This window comes from Mustela nivalis (genome assembly GCF_964662115.1).
Source record: "Mustela nivalis genome assembly, chromosome: 15".
NCBI classification, from domain to species: domain Eukaryota; kingdom Metazoa; phylum Chordata; class Mammalia; order Carnivora; family Mustelidae; genus Mustela; species Mustela nivalis.
In genome coordinates, this window is record NC_139034.1 from 31,486,836 (window position 1) to 31,500,272 (window position 13,437).

The window sequence follows — 13,437 nt, forward strand, 5'->3', positions numbered from 1 at the left end:
AAGACGCTGGGCACAAGGTCACACAGGCCCTACTGTCAAATACATTCAAAGTAGGGCATGCCTCACACTTGCTACTCAGGGACATGGAGGGCTGCAGGAGTCCACTGAGCCCCCCGGGGGAGGCAGAAATGAACTACTGCTTAGACTCCCGACAAATCTTTTATTTTAGGAGCATGAGCTTCATTTGGTTGTTGCGTCTCAAAGGGGAGTTAACTAAAGATATGAAATGAATGAGCAGGATGGACAATCATAACAGTCGGACGGGGTGTGGGAGCAGTTCCCACTTGGAAAGAAGACTCTAACAAACCCACAGTAGGACCCTCCAACTTCCCTTTTTAGCAAAATCACTGTTGAGGTAAAAGTGCAAGTGTGAAATTATAAAGAGAAGATCTGGCGGTTGGTCTGACTTTTTTCTTTCCCTCTCATTTATTTTGCATTTCAGATAACCAACTAGCACATGATGATGAAAAGAGGATGCCGTGTCCTTTGCCTTCTGTCAACTGTGCAGGATGTGTGAAAACAAGTGCTAACATGTGGCCACCGGAGAAACTTCCGGAGAAACTTCCGGGGAAACGTAAGTGCAAACTCAGCTGGTGGAAAGGCACAGAGAGCTTTTTGTGTTATAGATTCTTCCTTGCTCAAAATTTAACTATAGTATGTATATGCTCTATAAGTTATAAACATTATAAATTCTAAATATTATACATACTCTATATATTTCCTGTATGTAGTATATGGTATATTGTTTAACGTATTTATATTTTATATAAATAACTATAAATAGGTGTCTCCCATAGATAATATGTATTATATATTACATATAGTTTTAAATTTTATCATCTATTTAATATTGTATATATTTGTTACATACAAAATAAAAGTAAAAACTGCTGCTTTCTCCCATCAAGCCATGGATCTGCTTTGAAGCCTTTGGAAATCACCCCCACAAAGATCTGGAAGGGAGCTAATTTGCACATGGTCACAAAATCAGTCATGATAATTCTCTAAACATGCTCACAACTTGACATGTATTTTTTTTTTTTTAATCTCAATTGCCAGCAGGTGTTTCTTAAGGAAAGAGTGCTTTCACCTGACCGATTTCCTTGCCTAGATTTGAGTCACATTGTGTTATCTTAAATTGCCCTGGTGAGTTAAATAATGTGTTGTCACTGAGCAGAATTCTCGGTTTCTTTGGGGGTTGGATGCTGTCCAGGTGCTCACTGAATAGAGATATTTGGGCTGTTTTTTACCTCATTATTAGGATGAGAATAAATCCCTCTTAGATTCTCATCTTACAAGGTGCAGTCTCTCAACCAATGTTTTTTTTTTTTTCTGAGATGGTAGACATAAGCTAAAATTTTAGGAACTTCTGAGAACTGAATACTATTTAGCTTTTCCTCAACAAAGAGTCTGCAATTATAAATAAATCATTTGTTAATCTTATAAGGGTAGTATTTAATTCTATATGGAAACACCCTCTGGCAACTCATTTGTGTTTGATGTTCTCTCAGGATTTCCATAGATTTTGATCACAGGCTGTGTTTATGAACCCTCTTTACAAAATATAGCCTAGAGCCGAGCAATTAAGATTTTAATTTTAGGCAGCTTGATTGCTCTCCTTCACTTAAAAGAAGTGAATAAATGCCTACATCGAAGAGAAATGTTATTAACCTTTTTTTTGTTTGTTTGTTTATTAGGCTTGTAGCATTTGTGTCATCATACTCATGTAATGTTACAGTTGGCTTATCTTATTGTTATACACTGTGAATTTCCTCTCTAACTTATTGATAGTGGTTTGCATACAGCAGGTGCTCAGCATTTCTTATAAATTATTATAATACCTACCCATATTGCCTTTTTGATCATTGCAGTGTCACATAGACCTTTCATTAATTTTTTTTAATAACAGCTTTACTAAGAAATGATTCATATACCATAAAAGTCACTTATTTAAAGTATACAAGTCAGTGGGTTTTAGCATGTTCAGTCATGCAGTCATCAACAGTACCTAATTTTAGACCATTTTCATCAATCCCCACCACCCAAACCCGTACTCATTAGCAGTCTCTCCTCCTCATTTCCCTCCAACTTCGCTAAGCCAAAGGCAACCACTAATCTACTCTGTTTCTTTAGATTTGCCTATTCTGGACATTTCTTATAAATGAAATAATGAAATCATACAATATATGATTGACTCTGGTTGCCTTCTTTCACTTAGCATAATGTTTTCAAGGTTTATCCCCATGTTGTAGCAAGTATCAGTACTTCATTTCTTTTTATTGACAAGTAATATCCCATTTTATGCATATTTCACATTCTGTTCATCCATTTATCAGTGGATGACATTTGATTTGCTTTCAGTTTTTGATTATTGTGAATAATGCTTCCATGAACATTTGTATACAAGTTTTTGTGTGGACATATTTTCATTTCTCTTGAGTATATATCTAGCAGTGGAAGTGTCAGGTCACATGATAACTCTTACATTTAGCTTTTCAAGGGAATGCCAGATGATTTTCTAAAGTGAATGCATCATTTACAATACCAGTGGCCATGTATGAGACTTCCAATTTCTCCACATGCTCAACAACACTGTTACTATTTTTCTTTTGATTATAGCCTCCTTAGTAGCTGTGGAATAGTATCTCACTGTGATTTTGACTTTTATTTTCCTGATGGCTAATATATATTGAACATTGTTCATGTGCTTATTGATCATTTGTATATCTCCTTTGGAGAGATGTCTGTTCAGATTCTTTGACCAATTATTAATTGGGTTGCTTGTCTCTTTTCATTATGGAGTCATAAGAGCCCTCTGTGTAACCTAGATTTAAGTCTCTTATCGGATATATGATTTGCAAATAGTTTCCCCCCTTTGGTTGGTTATCTCTCTGCTTTCTTGAGAGTGTCCTTTGAAGCATGTAAATGATGGATTTTGACTCAGTCCAGCTTCTTTATTTTTTTCTTTTGTTGCCTGTGCTCTTGGAATTTCATTCTAACACACCATAGAGATTACATGGTGGGAGATCATCTTAGAGGGAATACTTCTTGGTTGTGTAATAATTAACTCCCACTTGCATGGGGGTTCAAAATAGAGCTATCTTTGGCACTAACCCTAAGTAACTTTGGTGACTTTCCTAAGAAGAAACTCCTGAGAATAGATGGAGGGAGCTTTTTTAGCAACAGCAACTCAACTTTTCTCTTCTTCTCAAATCACTTCTTGAAGATGACTATCTTCTGTCACATTTGAGATAATCTTGCGTTGACTAACTATTTCCCCAACTAAGATTGCATTATATCTTTGCTGCAGACAATGGTTAAGTTACAGATGTTATATCTAAGTGTGACTTAAGATACTGCTTTGTAATAAGTTAAGCTGGCTCAAAAGAAGCATAAATGTGGGGATGTTTTGATGGCCAGAGGACAGATGCTATTGCAGAACTGAGGAAGAGACCAGAATAGGTACAATAAGGAAAAGAATAAAGCTAGAAACAATAAACAGTAAGGGACAAAATGCACAAAGGATTGGACAAATAGTCACTTAGAACACATTTTTAATTAAAGTCTGTAATAGAGGTTTGTTGAATGAATAAATGCACAAATAAACCAGGAAAGACTATATATACATGTATCATGTTTACCATGGTCCTTGTAACATGATATGATGGGTTTAAAAATATATTTAGATACTCCTCCCTTCAAGAGCCGGAACCCAATTCCTCCCGCCTTGAGTTAGAGCTGGATTCATGACTTGCTTCTAAGAAATGGCTTGAAGTTGAAGTGATGGTATATAACTTTGGGGAACAAGTCATGCAGAGGCACTGTGTCTTCTGTCTTGGTTAATCCCTCTCAAATTGTTCACTTGCGATAAGCCCATAGTCATGTTGCTCTGTGGAAAGGCTCACACAGTGAGGAACTGGAGCCTCCAGACAATAGCCATGTGAGTGGGCTTGGAAGTGGATCCTCCAGCTTCAGTTAAGCTTTCAGATTACTGAAGCTTGCATCTGTCCCCACCAAGAGATTGGCTGCAACTTCATAATAGCCACTGAGCCAGGGGATCTAACCAAACTGCTTCTGGATTCCTGCCCCTTTGAAACTGTGTGAGATAATAAATATTTGTTGTTTTAAACTATTGAACTGCTAAGTTTTAGAATAATTTGATTCACCAGTAGATTAATACACATGGCCAAACCTCAAAAAACGGTAGTGGTGGTAGTGGTTGGATCATAAAGATGATGGATGATGAAGATGATGATGATGATGATGATGAAGAAGATGATGATGAAGATGAAGAAGAAGGAGGAGGAGAATGAGGAGAGGGAGGAGGAAGAGGAGGAGAAGATGATGATGATGATGAGGGTGATGTTGATGTTGGAAAAGGAACAGGAAGGTGATGATATTGATTCCAAAAATCTCCTGTTTGGGAGGAGAGAAGACAATCTTTCTTATAAACCTCTTTTATAATTTTTGCTTCTTCTTTAGCCAGCTTGTCTGAACTATGAGACAAAAAGTGCTGTGATGTTGCTTCAGGACTGAGGCTCTTGCTGGTGAGTGGAGAAGTTCTAGTTGTTTATGGCCATGTTGGATTCTCCCACAGTATCTTGGCCCCGTGACACTTTGTAAGAAGATACACATGACACCAGGCTCTGCCTCTGTGTCAGTAGACATGGTTTTTCACTCTCTTTGTGAAGTATAAGCCACTGAGCAGTGAGTCAGTCTCATCAAAATTACACATCTAGGACAAAATTCAGGCATAATCAAGAAATATGTGCTTGCTTATGCACAAATGGCTGTTATGACTTCTGTAATCTTCATGCTTTAAAATAGAGATGAGGACAATTTGGGTTCTGCTGGTCACTAATCTTGGATACATGAACCGTGGAGGATTGTGCAATGGTAATGGCCATGATAATGACAATGATGATGATAATAATGGCTACTAAGTATAGAGCAGACATACCGTGTCTATCATGTGTTATGCTCATCACAACCCTGATTACTAAGAAGAAGATTGCCTTTCAAAGATGTTAATGAACCCATGGCTATTAGTAGTGTTGAGTCTGAGCTTCAAACATGGTTCTGGTGATCTCCAAAGAATGATCTCTTTCTACTATACCACAACGTCTCCCTTCCTTACTGCAAAAACGGTTGTCAAAGATTTAAGAGGACAAAGACTTGTATCCAGTTTATGGAAATGTTTCAACTCGATGGTTACAAATATTAAAGTTTGAGTTTTGTCAATACTTTTTTTTTTTCAGTTATGCTCTGTTCAATCTCTTTTCCTCTCATTCATAAATGAGATTCTTGGCAGTACTGTAGCTTTTTTTCACTCTCAGTATCTGGTCAATGCAGTCTGTGGTAGGAAGTACCTAAAATGGCTCCTGGGTTAGAGAGGCCCACATAGCAACTGCCAGGGAGAAGCTGAGCCCCTCAGTGTGAGAGCTGATGAGGAACCAAATGAGTGAGTGAGCTTGGAGTCATTATCTTTCTTCAGTTCAGGCTTAAGTTGATGGCAGCCCCAGCCACCATCTTGGTAGTAACTTGAAGTAGAGGATCCAGCTAAGTTAGAAGCAGATTCATATCTCATAGAAACTGTGAGACCATAAATGTCTGTTGTTTTAAGACACTAAACTTGTTTTGCAGCAGTAGATAGCATAGTTTGATCCAGTTTTAAATTTTTAATGTAACATCCAATTTAATGTTCATTTCCTCTCCTTCTTTCCTCCCCCTTCTGGATATGGTTCAGGAGACTTGCTGGACCTACTCTTTCATTTCTTCTCTCACCCCTGCCATTTTGGGGTCCTGTCTCCCCGGTGGGTTGAGGCTGGGTGTAGGAACATGGAAAGACAGAAATATCTCTCACTTGACTGGTGCCTTTGTTCTCTATGCTGTTACTGTTTGTCTGGCTTTGACCGTCTGCCAGACAAGTGTTCACATACTGGCTCCCTCTGGGGCATATGTGTGGTTGAGTTCTCTGTAGAACCCTTTAGAGCTTCCTAGTTTCTTGGTCTTTTCTGATTCTCCCTGAACAGTTTCCACATAAGATTATCAGGTTCAAGTTCTTATTGTTGGACTTTCCTCACTATCAGTGGGATCTTGAATGGGCACCTACAAGGTGGCACAAATCCAGCTACCTTTTATGTACATTTTCCACTCTCCCTCTGCTACCAGCTCTCTCTGCCCTGCTGCTCCCTACAAATAGGATTGCCAGATTTAGTAAGTAAAAACATAGAAAACCCAGTTAAATTTGAATTTCAGTTAAACAATGAATGCCTTTTTAGTGTAAGGAAGCTCCATGCATCTGTATTTTATCTGGCAACCCCTATCCCCATACGCTTGAATTTTTCTCTAATAGCATACAGAGGAGAGATCAGAAGGACCATTGAATCAAAATGCTGATCTGTCTCTGGTAGATAGTAGAGTGATTCTCATGGCTGTCCCCTTGCTTGACTTTAAGTGGGAAACACTGGGAAAGGAGGGACAAACTCATCATGAATACTAAATTCTCTTGAGTTATCTATTCAGTGGTTTCTTCGATTTTCGGATGTACATTTATAGACTAACGGGCAGGCAGTGAATTTTTGGGTGTGTTCTTTGGGAGTGTCTGGCCCCAATTATGCATGATGATGCTTTCTTGGACTCAGTGTAGGGTGGCATGCCCTGAATCTGGGAAAACAGGAAAAATTCTCCTTCATATCTTGTGTAGCAAGAGCTACAACATAGCTGCATTAAGGCACTCCTGGGTTTTCTCATCTAAGTTGTGATTTATCTTGCTTTTATTACCCTAAGTCATCACTTATATTTCAATAACGTGTGGGCTTAAAATTTGTCAGGGTTTCCATGTGGTGAAAATGAATAAGATTACCTTATTTAGCCTCCCTCCCTTTTCTGTGTTTAAATATTTTGAAACACTGTTTCTTTGATGCCTTTTTGAGAACTTGAATCTTCATTAAGGTGTTTTTTCTTGAGTTGGTGAGACATTGGTGAGCTCTGATGTACCTGAAGTTCTCTATTATGTGGTCCCACATTTTGTCCTTCCTAAATACCCTAAATTTACTGCTGTTTTTTTTTTTTTTTTTGCCAATTGGGTTGCCAAGCACTTAACAGAGACCCCCCCCCCCCCCCACCAAGAGGGATCGAGGGATCATTTCCCAGGGTGCCTACAGATCACAGCTCAAGCCCTTCTAGGGAATCATCCTGGACTACAGGAACTGCCTCACTGCAAGGTTATACCCCATGGTTGGCCGAGAAGGGGAAGCAGCTTACAGCCATGCCTGGTCCCTAGGGGAGGCTGAGGAGGAGCTAGAGAATGATGCAAAGGCCTTGTCATTTTTTGCCATGTTTGGGACAATTTCACCTCTGTTTTGCAATTCCTCCCTTGGGTTTGTCTGTGTTCTTTGTTGCAATTGTATTGTTTAAATTCTGTACTTTTTTCTCTTTTTTTTCCTCCTTTTTAAAATTTTATACTGAAATTTCCTTCAAAACCAGTTTGGAAAAGACAACAGGATTAAATTCTATTTTTACTTAAAATGTTTTTTCCTAGATACTTCTCAAAACTAGTTTGAAAACACATGTTTATTACAAAAAGCTTAAATTCCATAATTTCTGTTAATAACATTGTTTTTGAACTGTATTTTTACTCAGAAGTTGCTTAGAAACTTCATTTCATTTTTATCCCAGCAGGCATCCTGTACTTTTCTGTTAAGTATTTCTTTTATTAGATTTTTCCTAAAAATTAGCTTGGAAACACAGCTTTTTATCACAGGCTTAAATTTCCTCATTTAAAGCAGAATTTAGACCCATTTTGATGAAAATAAGTTTCCCAAGTTTAGTTTCAGGGGAGGAAAAATCTGGTATAGACCACCTTTTATTTTTTATTTTTTAAAAAACATTTTATTTATTTATTTGACACACAGAGAGAGAAAAACAGGCTCCCTGCTGAGCAGGGAGCCTGATGCAGGGCTTGATCTCAGGACCCTGAGACCATGATCTGAGCGGAAGTCAGAGGCTTAACTCTCTGAGCCACCCAGGTGCCCCTATAGACCACTTTGTAAACAGAAAAGTATTCAGCTGAAGAACTTGATGATAATCACATTAGCAAGAGAGTTAAAGATGAATCCTTTCTTACCAGGTCTGAAAAATTCTTTCCCTAAGAAATGTTTTTTTTTTTTTAAGATTTTATTTATTTATTTGACAGAGAGAGAGAGAGAGAGAGAGAGAGATCACAAGTAGGCAGAGAGGCAGGCAGAGAGGGGGAAACAGGCTTCCCGCTGAGCAGAGAGGCCGATGTGGGGCCTGATCCCCGGACCCTGAGATCACGACCCGAGCCAAAGGCAGGGGCCTAAGCCACTGAGTCACCCAGGTACCTCCCTAAGGAATGTTTTTGATGATAATTTAGAAATAGATTCAGCTCCACATGTTTTATGAGTATTAATATCTAACATTATTCATGGCATCATACCTGTCAAAAGTCTTGCCTGTCCTTAATGACATTCTTACAATCCAGCTGTTCTGTCCCCAGCCTTGTCTTGACCCCACCCCCGACCTCCCACATACTTTTAAAAACATCCTCCCTCCTACATGGGTGATCTGGTGATGCCATCCTCTGGTTTAAATTTTTAATAGACTTCCCATCATCAAGAAAGTGGTTTTTAAACTATGTTCTGAAGGGTGCTTGGGTTCTGTGGAGAGGTTCAGAGGCTGCTGTTGACACTGGGCAAGCACATGGGGGAGTCCGAGTCACAGGGGCTCCAGGACCCCAACTTCCCCATTAGCCAGCACAGTTCTGATGGGTTCTGGGGTACATAGCGCCAGGGTTTCCTGTGCATTTCCTTCATGCAAATGATTCCAGGTATTTTTTTAAAAACCCCATTTTCAGGGGCGCCTGGGTGGTTCAGTGGGTTAAAGCCTCTGCCTTCGGCTCAGGTCATGGTCCTAGGGTCCTGGGATCGAGTCCCGTGTCATCGGGCTCTCTGCTCAGCAGGGAGATTGCTTCTTCCTCTCTCTCTGTCTGCCTCTCTGCCTACTTGTGATCTCTGTCTGTCAAATAAATAAATAAAATCTTTTAAAAAATAAATAAAAATAAAAACCCCATTTTCAGTGGTATGAATTGCAAATATTTTTTTTTCCTCACTTTGTATCTCTTATAGATACTAGAGGAAAATTATGGCCACAGGCTCTTTTTCCCCCCATTCTAACAAGAGCAACAACTGAAATTATCACATGCCAAACTAAGAGGAAGTTTGGTGTCCTATTTTTTAGAGTACCCCCTGATATTTTGTGAAATCTGGGAACTAAGATGATCTGAAATTTGAGGTTAGGCAGGGCAGCAGGAGATGGGAGGGATACTGCCATTACTCCTTGCAGCCACATGATGTCACTGTGGACAATTGGCCATTTTGACAGATTCTGTAGGTCTGCTGCTGGCTCCCAACTATGCAAGCTACTGAGAATCCTCAAAGAAATGTCTGTGTGGTGGCTAACCCACTGACTCCATATTGTACTTAGATAAGGGGATCATCCCACACCTGAATTTCCAGGGACATAGATCTTGGTATTTACTACTGTTTTGCTCGCATAAAGTCATCTTCTAAGGTACCAGAAACTCTAAGAGCACTGTTAATGAACTGACTCTGGGATCTGCTCCTTGTGAAACAGTCCCATATGTCTTGCTGCCAATTCATATTGGTAGGAGTTGGGTAGCTTTTCACCTTTCTAGCTCTTTAACAACAAAAGGTCTTATTACATTAACTTTATTGGATGATAGGACAGTATACCCTTCCCCCTCTAAATGGCTCCCCAATGGCTTCCAGGGACTACAATACTTTTATTATAAGCCTTACATTCGATGGTATTTCCCCCTTCCTGGGAACTCAGAAGAGAGTCACTTTTTGGAAAACTTTGCTGGAGAAGAAGATGACTCCTCACCCTCCTCCACCCTTTCACGTTTTAATCTTCAGCAGAACATTCTCCAAATGATCATATGCTTTGAGAAGTTATTATCTGGTAAAAGAGAAAAGACAAAAGACATAAGCTTATAATTATTTTAAATTTTTATAAGTACAACAAAGAGCAAAAGAGTGTCTAAGAACAGATACTAGAAGAATTGTTGGGGTCAAGATTTTGAAGGATTGGTGCACCAAGGGGGCTCAGTCGGTAAAGTGTCTGCCTTCACTTCAGGTCATAAACCCGGGGTCCTGGGATCAAGCCCCTTGTCTGGCTCCTTGCTCACCAGGGAGCCTGCTTCTCTCTCTCCCTCTGCCTGCCACTCCTCCAGCTTGTGTGCGCCCTCCCTCTGTGTCAAAGAAATAAAATCTTTAAAAAAAAGATTGTGAAGCATCTTATATTTCGTAGTATATAAATTTTATTCAGAAGTAATAGGAAGACCTCTAAACATCAGAGAGACAAGATCAGTTTTGTTTTGAGGCCACTGATTTCAGAGGTTGTATGGAAGATGATGAACTCTGTAGGGAGCAATCAAGAGTGATCAGAGTTAGGAAGGCTTCTCAGGTAATGGGCTTTGTCATAGTTTAGGCAAGAAATGTTGAGGGCTTGGACCAGTGCAGTACTAGTGAGCCTAAAGAGGAGTGATGAATTCTGAAGGTTTTCTGAGGTGGAACTGATAGAAATTGGTGAGACTGTGAGAGTCAGAAAGAGGAGAAGGCAAGACTGACCCTAAGAGTCTGGATGCTGATACCATATTGAATGTAGTGAGTTTTTTAGATGGAGTAACTGTTTGTAAGGAAAGAAGGTAAGTACTGTCTGGGGACATTGGATTGGAAAGATAGTTCACTGGGTATAAGATTCTAGGGTTGGTAATATTTTCTTCCAACACATTGCATGTATCATTCTAGCTTTCTTTGCAATTATTAAGAAGTCAGCCAAAATTCTTATTGCTGTTGGTTTGAATATAATGGGTCTATTTGTTTCTGACTGCTTTTCAGATTTTTCTCTTCATCTTTGTTTTCTAGCAGCTTAAGTGCCTAGGTATGGTATTCTTTATGCTTTTCTTGCTTGGCTGGAATTTTTTTTTTTTCTTTTTTTTTTTTGTAGGGGGGAACGATTTCACCTCTGTTTTGCAGTCTGTCCCTTGGGTTTGTCTGTGTTCTTTGTTGCGATTGTATTGTTTAAATTCTGTACTTTTTTCTCTTTTTTTCCCTCCTTTTTAAAATTTTATACTGAAATTTCCTGTTTTGCTGAGCTTTTTGAATGTGTGGTGTTATGTCTTTTTTTTTTTTTTTACCAGTTTTGGAAAATTATTGGCCATTATGTCTACAATTATTTGTTCTCTTCCATTCTCTCTCTCATCTTTGTATGCCATTCCAACTAATGTATTAGAAAACTTGGTATTGTCCTATATGCCCTTTACATTTGTGCTTTGTTTTTTGTTTTCAATTCTTTTTTCTTTATTCTCCAGTGTGGGTAATTTAATTGACCAGTCTTCAAGTTCATGAATCCTTTTTTCCATTGTTCAACCTGATATTAAGTAAGGCTTTCTAATGCATTCTTAATTTAAGACACAGTATCATTCAGCCTTAGGTTATCCATTGGTTACTTTTTAGACATTCTACTTCTCTGTAGAAATTGTCCATCTATTCATTTTCCTTGTCCATCTTTTCCCCTCAATTATTTAACCCATTTTTAATAGTTACTTTAAAATCCTTGTCACCTAATTCCAATAACTTGTTTATCTGTGTGTGTGTCTTTCCATTGATTGTTTTTTGCTTTTTCTCATCATCAGTCATCTGTTACTTTTCTTCATATGTCTCATAAATTTCTATGGTATGCTGAACACTGTGTTTAATAAACTATTTACTTTAGAATAGCTTTAGATTTATGGAAAAAATTACAATATAGTACAGAATTCCCAAATATCTGAAATCCAGTTTCCCCTCTTATTAATACCTTCGTTAATATGGCATATTTGTCACAATTAATGAACCAATATTGATACATTATTGTTAACTAGAATTCAAACATCTTTAGTTTTTACCTCATGCCCTTTATCTATTTTGGGATCCCACCCAGGAGACCATGTTATATTTGGATGGGATGACTCTTTAGGTTCCTCTTTGCTGTGACAGTTTATCAGACTTTCCTTGTTTTCAATGACCTTCAAAATTTTCAAGAGTATTGATTAGATATTTTGTATAGTCTCTTCAATTATCTTATGTTTTCTATGTGATTAGGCCAGATTATGGATTTTGGGGAAGAAAACCACAGGGATGAAGTGCCACTCTCTTTATATCAAATCAGGTGTCCATACTTTACTATAACTTATCACTGTTGATGTTAGTATTTGTCAAGTTTCTCCATTGTAAACTTAACTCTAGTCCCTCTTTTCCTGCTATACTCTTTGGAATATATGTATGCATAGCCCATACCTCAGGGATGGGGAGTTAATCTCCATATCTTTGAGGACAGGGTATCTAAACAAATTATTTGGACTTCCTCTGCATGGGTGATTTATTTATTCTCATATTCATTTATTTATTTATTCATTCATTCATTCAACCATTTACTTAGATCACTATGGCTCATAGATATTTATTTTATATTTTGGGTTATAATCCAATACTACATTATTTATTTTGGTGCTCAAATTGTTCTAGCTTTGGCTATTGGGATCTCTTTCAATTAACTTCTTTGACACCCACTCCCAAACTTGTGTTTTTTTTTGAGCAAGTCCATCCTTTATGACATTATAAAATGCTCTAGATGCATCTCTGATATTTCTTGCCTGCCATAGAATCAGCCATTTCTTTAAAAAACCTTTATTCCTTCTATTGAAGAATAGTGTTAGAAGCCAAGATCCGAGTTCTAGGTGTGCTTGTTGCTGCTCCTGGTCTATTGCTGCTTGCATGTCCTTATATATATACATGTCTATAAATATTTCTATATGTGACCATCTGTATTTATATTAATCTAAACATGAGTTCATAAGGATGACTTCAACTCCATCACCAAAGGGATTATTATAGCCTTTACCCCTTATATGTAACCTCCCATTCCAGCAGTAAGAAACCTGGTTCCCACTATCTGCCATCCATTTACTGGTTTAATCAACATGCTTATATAGTTTCAAACTGTTAATCCCTCCTCCCATAGGAAACAGCTTAATCAATTAGAGTATAGTACGTATGTATAGTTCCTTTCATCTTTAGTCTTATAGACTCCACTTATTTCCAGAGTCACTTAGGTCAGCCCTTTTCCCCTCCATCCCCTTCAGTGATGTTGTTTCATATGTTTGCTATACAGTTAGACACTTTTTTCTTCACATTTTTCATTTTATCCTGAGATCTCCCTATCTTCTAAATAATTTTTAAAAAATACTTGTATGCATGAAGGTTCACTCCTTGTGCTTATGGCACAAGTTCCACGGGTCTTGACAAGTGCATAGTTTCACATATCCACCATTATAGTGTCACATAAAATCAC

General features: G+C 38.2%; 1 long non-coding RNA gene across 3 annotated transcripts in view; it reads left to right on the top strand.

Annotated features, from left to right (window-relative positions):
* The window catches only part of LOC309849253, a 323,232-nt gene that overhangs the window by 119,080 nt on the left and 190,715 nt on the right, over positions 1–13,437 (top strand). For all 3 annotated transcript variants that reach the window (XR_014303616.1, XR_014303617.1, XR_014303618.1), the window contains exon 3: positions 443–574. This is a non-coding gene — a long non-coding RNA (uncharacterized lncRNA). The remainder of the gene's footprint in view (positions 1–442; positions 575–13,437) is intronic.